This window comes from Dermacentor variabilis, chromosome 5 (genome assembly GCF_050947875.1).
Source record: "Dermacentor variabilis isolate Ectoservices chromosome 5, ASM5094787v1, whole genome shotgun sequence".
Classification (NCBI taxonomy): domain Eukaryota; kingdom Metazoa; phylum Arthropoda; class Arachnida; order Ixodida; family Ixodidae; genus Dermacentor; species Dermacentor variabilis.
The window spans coordinates 184,203,501-184,216,846 of NC_134572.1; positions in this window are offsets into that span (position 1 = coordinate 184,203,501).

Here is a 13,346-nt window from a genome sequence, read left to right on the forward strand (position 1 = left end):
CACGGCAAATATCCTTGATCTTGTCCTAACAAATAACCCAGACTTTCTTTCTGATATACTGCATTTAAATGGTTTATCCGATCACGACATTATCACCGGGTGCATCACGCATCCATTTACTGAAAAGAAAACTACCATTAAGCGAATTCATTGCTACAGTTGCGCGAATTTTGAGATGATTAACTCGGAACTACACACCTTCTCTGAGAACTTCCTGGCTCAGTATTCATCACGCTCAATTGAACTAAACTGGCTGTCCTTCAAAACCACCTTGTCTCACCTTGTTAATAAGTATGTGCCAATCATCACCATCTGACATCATAAATATTCACCTTGGTTCACACATCGTCTTCGTCTTAATAATAAGAAAAAACGTTTGTACCGCCAAGCAATGGCAACACGTCTCCTGTCATCATGGAACAAGTACAAGAATTGCGATAAAGAGTATCAGTCCCTGCTTAGAACAACCCGTCGTAATTTCTTCAGTCACGACCTGTATACTATGTTAACCAATAATTCTCATAGATTCTGGCGCATTATCAATCCGAGTTCCTATCCTGATATAGTACTAATTAATGCTGACGGACAACCAGTCACTGAAAGTGAGTGTTCGCAGCTTCTGAACGATGTATTTTCTTTTTTCTTTTTTTTTTTATGAATACTGCGATCTTGTACACAAGATTATAGCAGGTGGGAAACATTGTGCTAAGATACAGAATTACAGACACAAAGAAAACAAAATTGCACATAGAAATTCAATAAGAGAATACAGCGACAAGGTCAATTAACAACAATCAATTCAAATGCTCTTGAAATGAATGTAATTATGTCTGTCTGACAACATCATCCGTGAGGTTATTCCAATCAGTGATGGTCCTTGGAAAAAAGGAATATTTAAAACAATTAACTCGCGAATTTAATGGTGTTATAGAAAGAGAATGGTGATTTCTAGTTTGGTGCCCCGAGGAATAGGTAAGGATATTGGAGGTGTCAACTTTGAAATTATTATTAATTAATTGATAGAAAAACTTTAAGTGACATATGCGATTTCTGTTAGGAATAGAGGGTAAACCACTTTTTTTGAGGAGGTCACTGACTGATGCTCACCCGTAAGTGTTATATATAAACCTTACTGCTTTCTTTTGGATTCTTTCAAGTTTATTTATGTTTACCTTTGTAAGAGGGTCCCAGATAATTACTGCATATTCTAAGATTGGTCTAATAATAGTGTTGTAGGCAAGGAGGCGTGTACCAGGGGTTGCTAGCTTAAGCGAGCGTCATAAGAAAAAAGCTTTCGGAGAGCGTCTGCTGAAACATAGTCGACATGCCTGGTCCAAGAAAGGTTATCAGAGATCCATAGACCTAGATACTTATAATCTGTGACTTCATGAAGAAAATTATTATTAGCAGTGTAGTAATATAGAAGAGGGATCTTTTTAAGTGTTATTCTCATAAATACGTTTTTTTCAAAGTTAATTGACATTTGCCACTTCTCACACCAAGAAACTATTTTTGCAAAATCATTATTCAGCCTAATTTGATCATCAGTCGAACTTATTTTCTCATACAGCACGTAGTCGTCCGCATATAACTTAACACGTACTGACAGGTTTTTAACAATATCATTAATAAACATTGAAAACAGTAGGGGGCCAAGGACGGATCCCTGGGGAACACCAGAATCGACAGGAACGTAATTGGAGCAAGTTTTATTCAGTTCGACAAACTGACGGCGATCAGATAGGTACGATTGTATCCATGTTAATACCTGTTTATTATTTATAATAAAACTGAGTTTATGAAGTAGTTTCTTGTGCGAAATCTTATCGAAAGCTTTTCGAAAGTCTATAAAGATAACATGAGTTTGTTTTCCTTCGTTGATTGCTGTCGCAAAATCATGGATTGTTTCGACCAGCTGAGTGCATGTGGAATACCCTCGTCTGAACCCGTGTTGAACAGCTGCCAGTACATTATGCTCGTCGAGGAAATTAGTTAGATGCTTATGAATGATGTGTTCCAATAATTTGCACGTTGTCGAAGTTAATGAAATAGGGCGATAATATTCAATACACGTCTTCTCTCCACTTTTATGCAAAGGCTTAATTCTAGCAGTTTTCCAATCACACGGTAGAACACCATCTTTCAATGATCGAGTGAATAGGACACACAAATACTTTGAACACCACTCTGCATACTGTTTAAGGAAGGCATTTGGAATATCATCTGGTCCAGGTGATCTTTTAATATCCAGTTTTAACAATAGATTAAAAACACCCTCTTCAGAAATTTTAACATCAGGCATGGAAGGAAGGGACATGCTAAAGGGTGGGAGACGCCCGTCATCTTTCGTGAAAACTTTCTTAAAGGTGTTATTAAATGCTGCTGAAATCTGGACATTGTCACTTACATGTTGTCCATTTATAATAAATGCATTGGTAGAACGAGAAACTGGTGCAATTGACCGCCAAAACTTTTCAGGTGCAGTTTTTATAAAAGCCGGAAGTTGCTTATTGTAGTATTCTTCTTTATCTTTTAGAATGCACTGCTTTAATTTCTCTGAGACTTCATGAATTTCTGCCTCTAAAAAGGCTGAGCTTGACTTTTTTTATTCTTTTCTTTAATCGCTTTAGCTTGCGCTGCAATTGCAAATTTTCTCGCGTAATCCAGGGATTGTCATTGTCTGACTTCTTGCATATCACTGGTACAAAACGCTGAATGCAGTCACGAACAATGTTTCATCCACGCTACAAGTGCTGTGTAGAAAACTATAATAATGAAGATCTAAAATATCGATAATCGATTCATTGTCAGCACGGGAAAAATTCGGAAAGTGTCGAGTATCACCCTTTCGGTCCAATAATATGTCTTCTATTACCAAGATTACGGCTTGATGATCAGAAATACTGGCCACTACATTACATGAAAGTTTTTCTTTGATATTGCCTCGTACCAAGAATAAATCCAATATTGATGAAGAATCTTGTTGGATTCTAGTAGGGTTCTTCACAATTTGTAAGAGATCGAAATGAAACATGATATCAAGCAGAGCATCTCCTACAGCGTGCGGAGATTGAGCAGAAAAAGTAGCCCAGTTTATGTTTGGTAAGTTAAAATCTCCAGATAAAATTAACTTATCGTCTGGTTTCGTGTAGCAATAAAGATATTTCTTAACTTCATCTAAGACAGCGACAGAGGAACCGGGAGGCCTATAGATAGCACCAAGGATATATCGGAAATGGTTAGCATATACCTTACAAAAGACAGCTTCAACTGTAGCAACATCAGGCAGTTTTAAAATCTGAAATGTGCTTTTGAACAATATAGCCACTCCGCCACCTCTTCTGTCGCGGTCTTTCCGAAAGACTTTATAGTTTCTTGGCACAAACTCGGAATCAAATATTTCTTCATCTAACCATGTCTCTGTTAGCACAGCTATGTCCGGATTATGCGTTAACAGCATACCTTCCAGCTGGGAGACTTTGTTCACAATGCTACGACAATTAATACTAATTATTGTTAATGTCCTTCTATCTTCCTTTTGTGGTCATTTCTTTCTTTCAGAAATTTTGTAGCGAGCATTGTTCGCTGAGTCCCAAGCAAACATCATACCATCTACACACAGCTTGTCAAAAAAAAGCTTGACCTTAGCTCCGTTCGATCTCTCTTCCGCTGAGCTTTCCCATAACTTTCTAATATTTCGAATGGCGAAAGAAAAGTCTTCCGTGATCGAAAATTCTGTTCCCTTGAGCTTATAACAAGCTTTTAGGACGGAACTTTTTTCGCGGTAGTCTAAAAACTTAATGATTACTGGGCGACCATTTTTTCTCTTTCTTCCAAGCCTGTGGCATCTCTCTATGCCTTTAACAGTAACATCTAGTTTTTCTTGGAACACCGTCTCGTTCACCCTCGTGATAAGAGATTCAGCAGTTTCATCGCTCTCTTCTTTTATCCCGAAAATAATCAAGTTATTCCTCCAGCTCCTGTTTTCTAGTTCATCAACCTTGTCTTGCAGGTATGTCACTTTAGCTTCCAGCTCAGTCGTCGTTGATTTTAACTCGCAAATTCGCTCTTTCAGTTAATTTAAGGATGCCATCTAAACCTCTAACAGCTTCATCTTTTCGTTCAGTCCTGCGATATCTGCTTCAATCTTTCCTTGATTTGTCAAAATGTTGTTGATGGAAGCTGTCATATTACTCTGGCCCGAAAGAATCATCTCCAACATTTCCTTATCAGTAGGACCTGGATTTGAATCGATGTCGCCACAGCTCAAAAGGCTCTTCCCAAATGAACACACATCCAAAAGTAAATTTCTTATACTAAGTCTTCATCAGTGTTCACCAATGAAGATATAACTTCTTCGCCTATATTAAGCCATTGCCTAACATTTCCATGCCAGAAATTGTCATAAGTGAATCTGGTAGTCTTGCCCTGTTCAATAACCTCAAAACTACTACTCTGATCGCCTTGGTTTCAATAATAAGGTACTTAAAAACGCTTCTTTAAACATTTTTCAAGTGTTATCAGCCCTGTTTTCACAATCATTATCAACTGGCATTATTCCTCATGACTGGCGAATAGCTAAAGTAATACCAATATTTAAATCAGGTGATTGCTCTGTCCCACTTAACTATCGTCCTATCTCATTAACTAGCAACATATGTAAACTTCTCAAGCACGTCATACATACACAAGTCATCAACTACCTAGAAGACCATAATATCATTTTCAAGTACCAGCACGGTTTTCGCAGGGGTTATTCATGCGACACTCAGCTCGCCGGATTTACTAACGATATATTTTCCGCATTTAACGAAGGATTCCAAGTGGATGCAGTGTTTCTTGACTTCTCTAAAGCTTTTGATCACATTCCTCATCACAAGCTTCTAATCAAATTAACACACTTAAATATTCACCCAAACGTTCTTGCATGGATTAAAGATTTTCTCTCCAACAGACAACAATTTACCTGTGCTAATGGCTGTAACTCTTCTGTTCCTTTAAAATCTGGAGTCCCCCAGGGCAGCGTCCTCGGTCCCCTACTTTTCTTAATTTTTATTAATGATCTACCCAAGTGTGTCTTATCTCGAATTCGATTATTCGCAGATGATTGTGTTATATATCGTAATATTAGTAATGACGCTGACCAACTTTCCTTACAAACTGGTCTTGATGCGGTGACCGCTTGATGCTCCTTGTGGTTAATGTCTTTAAATACGTCTAAAACCAAGCTAATGTCATTTACCAACCATTCCACTCGACTTCCTACCACCTACTTTCTCAATAATGTTAGAGTAGAACTTGCGCCAACTTACAAGTATCTTGGCCTTCATCTTCAGTCTGACATAACTTGGCATTACCATATTAACACCGTCTTAGCATCAGCTAATCGAGCACTCGGTCTTCTTAAGCATAACCTCAAGCACGCACCTTCACACTTAAAAAAACTTGCTTATATCACGCTGATCCGCCCAAAAATTTAATATGCTTCTGCCATATGGTATCCCGATCAAGCATACATAATCAACATTGAATCTCTGCAAAACTGTGCTGTTCGCTTCGTCTTTTCCGATTATTCACGCTCCACCAGCGTCACATCGTTAAAGCAACGTGCCGAGTTGGAATCACTAACACGTCGACGACAGTTTGTTCGCCTAACCTTATTTCATAAACTTTATCACCATTCCATGCTTCACGATGACTTCTTTTCACCACCCCCTGCAGTTTTTCCGCGCCATGACCATGCTAACAAAGTAAAACGCATAATGTGCTGCATATCGCTCTACGCAAAATCATTTATTCCTCGCACAATAATAGAATGGAATGACCTACCATCACGCAAAGCTACTGAAGTTAACTTACCATCTTTCCAAACTTTGTTGCAAGAAAACGGTTAGTGGTAGCAGATTAGATATTACTTATTGTTATATGCACTTATTAACATATCATGTAAAATGTTCTTGTGTTTTCATGACTAAGTGCATATACCCCTTGATCATATCTATTTATTTTATGTTCCTTGTGTGTATGTTTATTTGATGTAGTTTTATTTGTGTATATCTCATGTTTGTGCCCCCCCCCCTATGTAATACCCTCGCGTGAGGGCCCTTAGGGGTAATGTAAATAAATAAAATAAATAAATAAATAAAAGTGAGTGCATGCCAGTTCTCTGTTTTAGACTGAGCCACTGTCGGGATTGGCCCAAGTTGTAATAAAACAGATTGTAACGTTTCTTCACTGGAGTACAAAAAAGTGATGCACACATGCGTCATGCACACTCAACATACACATGCAACTAAGTTGGTTCGGGGAAGTTCGGGACAACAAATCGGACACCTCCTAGTAAATGTTTTTAGAACTTTCCAAGTTCAGTTTCTGGCTCTTTTAGAAGATAATGTAATTAACATTTACTGATGACATATTAACTAAACTTGAGCAAGAACCATCAAAATTTACATTCTCACAGTGAGCTAGTGCAGGAACTTCAATGTGGCATCTTTTCTGCTTCAACAAGCCTCCTCTCATGGTAACTCTGACTTTTTATGGCATTGCACGACAGCTCCAATAGTCTTCTTCTTTAGTGTCCCTTTAGAGAAAAAGGGGAAAGGCAGGGAGGTTAACCAGATGCGAGTTGGTCATTTTGCTACCCTGCACTGGGGTGAGGAAAATGGGGTCTGGAAAGAGGGCAGGGAGAGGGAATTCCAATTGGAGGTGCTCGCACAGGCCGATGGATCTCGAGAAAAGCAGTAGCACTTGTACGGCCTTCCGACACGATGTTAAGTCCCGTCGATGTTGTAGAATTCTTTCTTCCGACAGAGGCTAGTCGTCGAACTGGTTGAGCAAGACGAAAATCAACTGTCTCTGTACACTGTAGAGTGCGTAATCGTGCAGATGCAATGCTTTAGTGCAAGTTTTATCGACATCGGCACTCACAGAAAGTTTACTGGTAATTATGACACTCAATATTGCGGCCAATATGCTTTTCTTGAGATTCACTTACACTTTCCAGAGGCTGGTTATTAGTGCTCGAAGTATGAATCACAGGCATTTTTTTAAATGGAATGGACATACCTAGATACAGTCTGAGAAAAGTTAATTCTGATTCCTATATTTTTTTTAATTCATAAGCATTCTTTGGCGAGTACCCCAGCAAAATCTGTCTATTCCATAACGCCTTATGTCTGCAAGATAAAGGCATAATTGCTCAAGTTAACACATGTAATTGTTATAATAGTGTAACAGTAAATGATTGGTAGCGTTAGAAAACAAAAACAAAGAAAAGGAACTGGTTACATTGCCGTCATCACGTCAAGGTTGTAACAAAAACGGAAAATAAATAGGGAAATAGAAAGAAAGGTGTGGTGTACAAAAAAGAAAAAAAAAAGCAGTTGTGTCCGGGTTTCGGCTCAGTTGGTATGATGTATCTGCAAAATAAATGCATAGCTAGTCAGCTTAACACATGATTGTTATAATAGTGTAATAGTAGTAGATGATTGGTAACAATGGGTAGACATGCATAAGCTAGCTAAATAAGTAAGTAATAGCAAAGTAGCAGCCAAGACAACAAATGTTTACGCATCAGTACACAATTCTCAGAATTTCTGTTGCATTTTTTTTTAGGCCAGTCTGCAAGTTAATTTACATAAGTTCTTCTTTTGGATTGATTGACAGGATGTAGATATAACAACAGAATATAACATGCAGTCGTCAGCAGATAACTTCACTTTAATACAACCATCAACATCATTTGCAATGTCATTTACATAAATGAGAAAGAACAGTGGTCTGACGACTGAACCCTATGAAAATCCAGATAATATGCACAATATGAATCCCAGATTGTGTATGCAGACATTGTTTTATTCGCAGATAGCCAGAGTGATGCTTGCTAATACAGTGATCTCGAGAAAAACTAAACTCGCCTTAACAGAAATACCGGATAAATTGAACAATGGCATGAATGGTTTGGTTGGCACAATGTAAAAAACCTTCAGTTAAGCGGAACCTATATTTTTGTGAGCCTCACTTAAACAGGACTTAAAACAAAATTACCATACACCTTATTGACATATGAAAGAGGAAAATCTGAAAACCATGTTCAATGGTGATGCTATGAACATACAGTTAAGAAAATGCAATCCATCAGGTGATTGAGGGAAAGCTAAAGAAAATTAATGATTTTGACATAATTGTTCTGCAGAAACCCACAAGGTGGAGATGGGTGGACGTCTCATTTTCCCTTTATTAAGCAAATTAAATATGTTGATGTTGCAACACTTCATCTGCCATCAGGACTTCACTAGGCAAGTAATGTTCTGTGAGCAGGAAAGGAGCTTCGTGGAGTGTGTAGGATCTTTAAGTCAGACTGGCTACCGCTTGTGCTTTGTTCATAGCAGCAGGAATTTAAGACCTCATACATGATGCCCTTGTTATATGCTTTGAGGCGACAGTTGAAAATATATATGGTCGCTGAAGTTCATGGCAAAGACTACGATTCTATTGACTAAGACACCGATATTACTGTTCCAGTGCATGTTACACTTTTGCATTAGATGGCAATGGATGCATTTGTGTCTGCAGTGCCATTTTTAACACAAGCACTGCACAGCATTATTGGGAATTATTTCACGCACGAGCACAACCTTGCAAAAAAGAAGCTATAATATTAGAGGCCGAGCACAATGAAGTCTGTTTTTTACCACAGTAATATCAAAACACTCGAGCACTTTTCAAGTAATACAATTGTGAGTGGTTTTTGCTTCTTTCGCTTAAATGAAAGTTTGGATAAATGGAACACAGTTTTTGGTCCCCGTCTATTAGAATATCATCTATACCCGTTTGCTCTCTGATCCAAACCGCTCTTTCTGTCCCTTAACGTTATGCCTAGCATTCTTCGTTCCATCACTCTTTGTACGGTCCTTAACTTGTTCTCGAGCTCCTTTGTCAGTCCTCAAGTCTCTGCCTCATATCTCAGCACAGGTAAAATGCACTGATTGTATAGCTTCCTTTTCAATGATAATGGTAAGCTTCCAGTCAGGAGCTCACAATGTCTGCCATATGCGATCCAATCCATTTTTATTCTGTAAATTTCCTTCTCGCAGTCAGGGTTCCCTGTGACCTAGGTTGACCTAGGTAAACATACTCCTTCACAAACTCTAGAGGCTGACAGGCAATCCTAAATTCTTGCTCCCTTGCCTGGTTATTCGTCATTATCCTTTGTCTTCTGCATATTAATCTTCAGCCCTAATCTTACACTCGCTCTGTTAAAGTCCTCAATCATTTGTTGTTACTCGTCTGCAGTGTTGCTGAATAGAACAATGTCATCGGCAAACCGAAGGTTGTTGAAGTATTCGCCGTAGATCCTTCCTCCCAAACCTTCCCATTTTAGTAGGTTGAATATTTCTTCTAAGCACGCAGTAAATAGCATTGGTGAGATTGTGTCTCCTTGTTCGACTCCCTTCTTTATAGGTATCTTCCTACTTTTCTTGCGAAGAATTAAGGTGGCTGTGGAATCTCGGTAGATATTTTCCAGGGTATTTACATAAGCATTCTGTACTACTTGATTACGTAATGCCTCTATGACTGCTGGTGTCTCTACTGAATCAAATGCTTTTTTGTAATCCATGAAAGCCATATAGAGAGGCTTAGTGTACTCTGCGGATTTCTCGATTACCTGAATAATGACATGGATGTTATCTATTGTAGAGTATCCCTTCCTGAAGCCAGCCTGTTCCCTTGGTTGACTAAAGTCCAGTGTTGCCCTTATTCTATTGGAGATTATTTTGGTAAATATTTTATATAATACTGGGAGTAAGCTAATGGGCCTATAATTTTGCAGTTCTTTAACGTCTCCCTTTTTGTGAATTAGTATAATGTTTGCATTCTTCCAGTTTTCTGGAACCTTTGCAGTCGATAGACACTTTGTATAGACAGTCGCCAGTTTTTCTAACATTATGTCTCCTCCATCTTTGATTAAATCGACTGTTATTCCATCTTCTCCTGCTGCTTTTCCCCATTTCATGTCTTGCAAGGCCCTTCTGACCTCATGTCTAGTTATAGGAGGAGTTTCTGTATCCTGTTCATTATTGTTTCGAATGGTGTACTCCCATGTCTTCTGGGTACTGTACAGGTCAGTATAGAATTCTTCCACTGCTTTTATTATACCTTCGAGAGTGCTGATGATATTACCCTGCTTATCTTTCAGTGCATACATCTTGGTTTGTCCTATACCAAGTTTCCTTCTGACTGATTTCAGGCTGTGTCCATTTCTTACGGCTTCTTCAGTCTTTCTCACGTTATAATTTCGAATATCACTTATTTTTGCCTTGTTGATCAGTTTTGACAGTTCCGCAAATTCTGTCATAATGGAACACAGTTTTTGGTCCCTTCGAGTTCCTTTTAAGCAGAGTCTACTGTATCTGTAGAAGCAGAGTAAGCAGCTGGAATTTCCATTTGGTGCACAAAAATCTAATCTCGTATTTTTTAATGGCAATGCAGATAAGGATGTCCCAATAATGGATTGCCAATTACCTACAGTAATTGAACACAATTATTTGGGAGTATGGATATTGTTATGAAAGATAAATGAAGGGAACCCATGAAGATGTCCTTAAAGCAACAGGCAGAAGAGACATCTTTACAAAGAAGCACAGAGGATATTGTAGGGATAACAAGTATGAAACTCACCTTTCAAGTTGCAGTCGAATTTCAAATTACAATGTGATATTTCAAATTGCAGACCAATGCTGACATTGCCCGTGCTTTCAAAATGCCTCAAATAATAATCTATAATTGAATGTATCCTTTCTATAACAAGTATGTGATAACAAAATGTCAGTATGATTTTCTAAAAAATCGATCTCAACTGAATATGCATTGGAGAAGTTCTAAGAAAGATAATTTGTTCTAAGAACCTTTGTTCATTTCACACATGCCTTTGATTACATAAATCATAAAATTTCATTTGATAAATTAAGTCACTGCGGCATCTGTGAGCTTCCACTGATGCTACTTGAAACATATTTACTTATTTACTACTTGAAGCCGATTTTATGGCTTTTTGTCTGTGCCCCTGTCATCTGTACATTGTATAGATACGAAATAAAGTTCAAAATTCAAGTTCATATCTTTTAGAAAGATGTCAGTGTGCTGATCAATGAATTGGTAAAAACAGAAAGCAAGTAATCTCAGCAGTACCTCAAGGTAGTAAGTATTCTTGGGCCTTTGAGGTTTAACTTATAAATAAATTTATCATTTATGCCCATGACACCGGTTTCATCTTCATAAGATGCTGATCTTTTTGTAAAAGTCAATGCCATTTAGAGGAATTAAGCGTGTGGACAGCTAATAACCAATAAAAAATAAAAAGCTGTGATTTTTCATTTTATAGGCAGGCATATTTCTGTAAAGAGTAACCGTGTCTTTCGCTGCTCAAAGATAGAGCTAGTTAGCTCTTCTTAGGGTACTCAATGTTCATTTTTCAGACTTGCTGCAATGGGATGACGATGTCAATGCAATATTACATTACTTGGGTGGGATAACGAGAATTCTGAATCGAAACCGCTACTTAATTCCAAAGTCATCTAAATATAAATTGGTATCATTTGGTCTGGGGGACTATTATAGAATGCAAAAAAATATATATCTAGAGAGAGAGAATAAATAAGAATGTGCCAATTCTGCATCCTACTGCCCAGCTCTTTAAAAAATTTAGAATAGTTCGAACACAGGACACATACAAGTAGAAATTGTTCTGTGAATATAGCCTGAATTACGACCATCACAATCATGGGGTTAGTAAATCTGTCGAAGGAACTGCCCTATAACACAAGAACAACGGAAATAGTATGAAATGTTCTGTATTGTCGCATTGGTTATGGTCAGCAAATGCATCTACTAAATGACTATAGTAAAAAAGAAATTGACAATGCATGATGCTCTGTAAACCGCAGAACTAGTGATATATTCATTTCAATTGTTTCATCAAAGCATATGACAATGTTTAAGAGAACTTCTTGTTGGCCAAATTGGTATCTATTCATTATAACTACCTAAAGGCACCGAATAACACACAGCGCACAAGAGAAGACGAGACAGAGCGCTGTTCCTTTGTCAATTCTCTTGTGTGCTGTGTGCTATTTCGTGCCTTTAAATAGTTGTAATCAGTATGACAATGTTGTGTTTAATTTGACGGCTTTGTCAGAGTGTACAACAATGTAAAGATGGCTTGTTCCTCTGCTGTTTTTGCCAGTATAGGGGCACAGATCTCCCTCAAGCCATCCTTGAATGGCTTTACCCTTCGCTTCCCATCACATGTATTGGGATAAACTAAAGATCAATCAACCAGTCACTCGATCAGAAGACTGTAGAAAGGGGTGAAGGGGCATGGAGGCAGTGGGCCAGCGTGGTTGGTCTATAGAAGTTTGATTGGGCAGTCAGCTGTGGTTGTGACAGTGGCATATCAACGTCACAATGTGGGTTGATTGGCGGCAGCTCATGGATGGCCTCTGACTGCGCAAAGCGGCAGCACAGTTCACTACTTGGGGCAGGTGGTGGCAGTTCAGGCATTGGTATCATCATTGCTGGCGGCAATGCCATCTCAAGGGCTTGCTGCTCTTTCTCATGGGTTATGTCCGTGGTGTTGCCGAGCTACAGCTGCGTTGCTGGGAGAAGCCTGCATAGTTCTTTGCAGGTGATGGAGCACGTGGTGTCTCACAGACTGTAGGCGATGATACTCCGTGCGGCTTGGCACGAGCCCTTAGAGAGAAAGAGACAGGGCAAAGGCAGGGAGGTTAACCAGATGGGAAGATCTGGTTTGCTACTCTACACTGGGGAGAGAGGGGAGGGGGAGGTAAAGTGATAGCAAAGTAGAGATAAAGAAAGGAGCATAGACATACAATCACAGTCGGTCATTGTCACCGCATACTGTCACCGCACAGCACAGTAGTACTTGCAGCACTATAAACATCTGTTCAGGCTGCAGCCGCTTGTCCAATCCTGTTGCCTTAAAAAACTGCAGCAGTGCCCTCGTCGCCCTCTGCTGCGATGGCTTATGTTGCAGTTGTACTACTGCGCATGACTGGCAGGTCCAAATAGGAAATGCTAGGGATGTGTGAATACCGAATAGTAGATTTCGAATCAAACATCGAATCAAATCCGGAAAGAAAAGCCGAACATTGAATCAAATATTGAATATCGGAGAATATTTCATAAAATTTAATGCTTACAAATTTTGGGAAAGAAAATATGGTGCTGCACATACTTGGAAGTCTCCTAGCATGGCATAACAAGAATATAGCAAGCTGTCAGCAACATAAATACACAGAAGTAAAAACGTACAGTATGGTCTA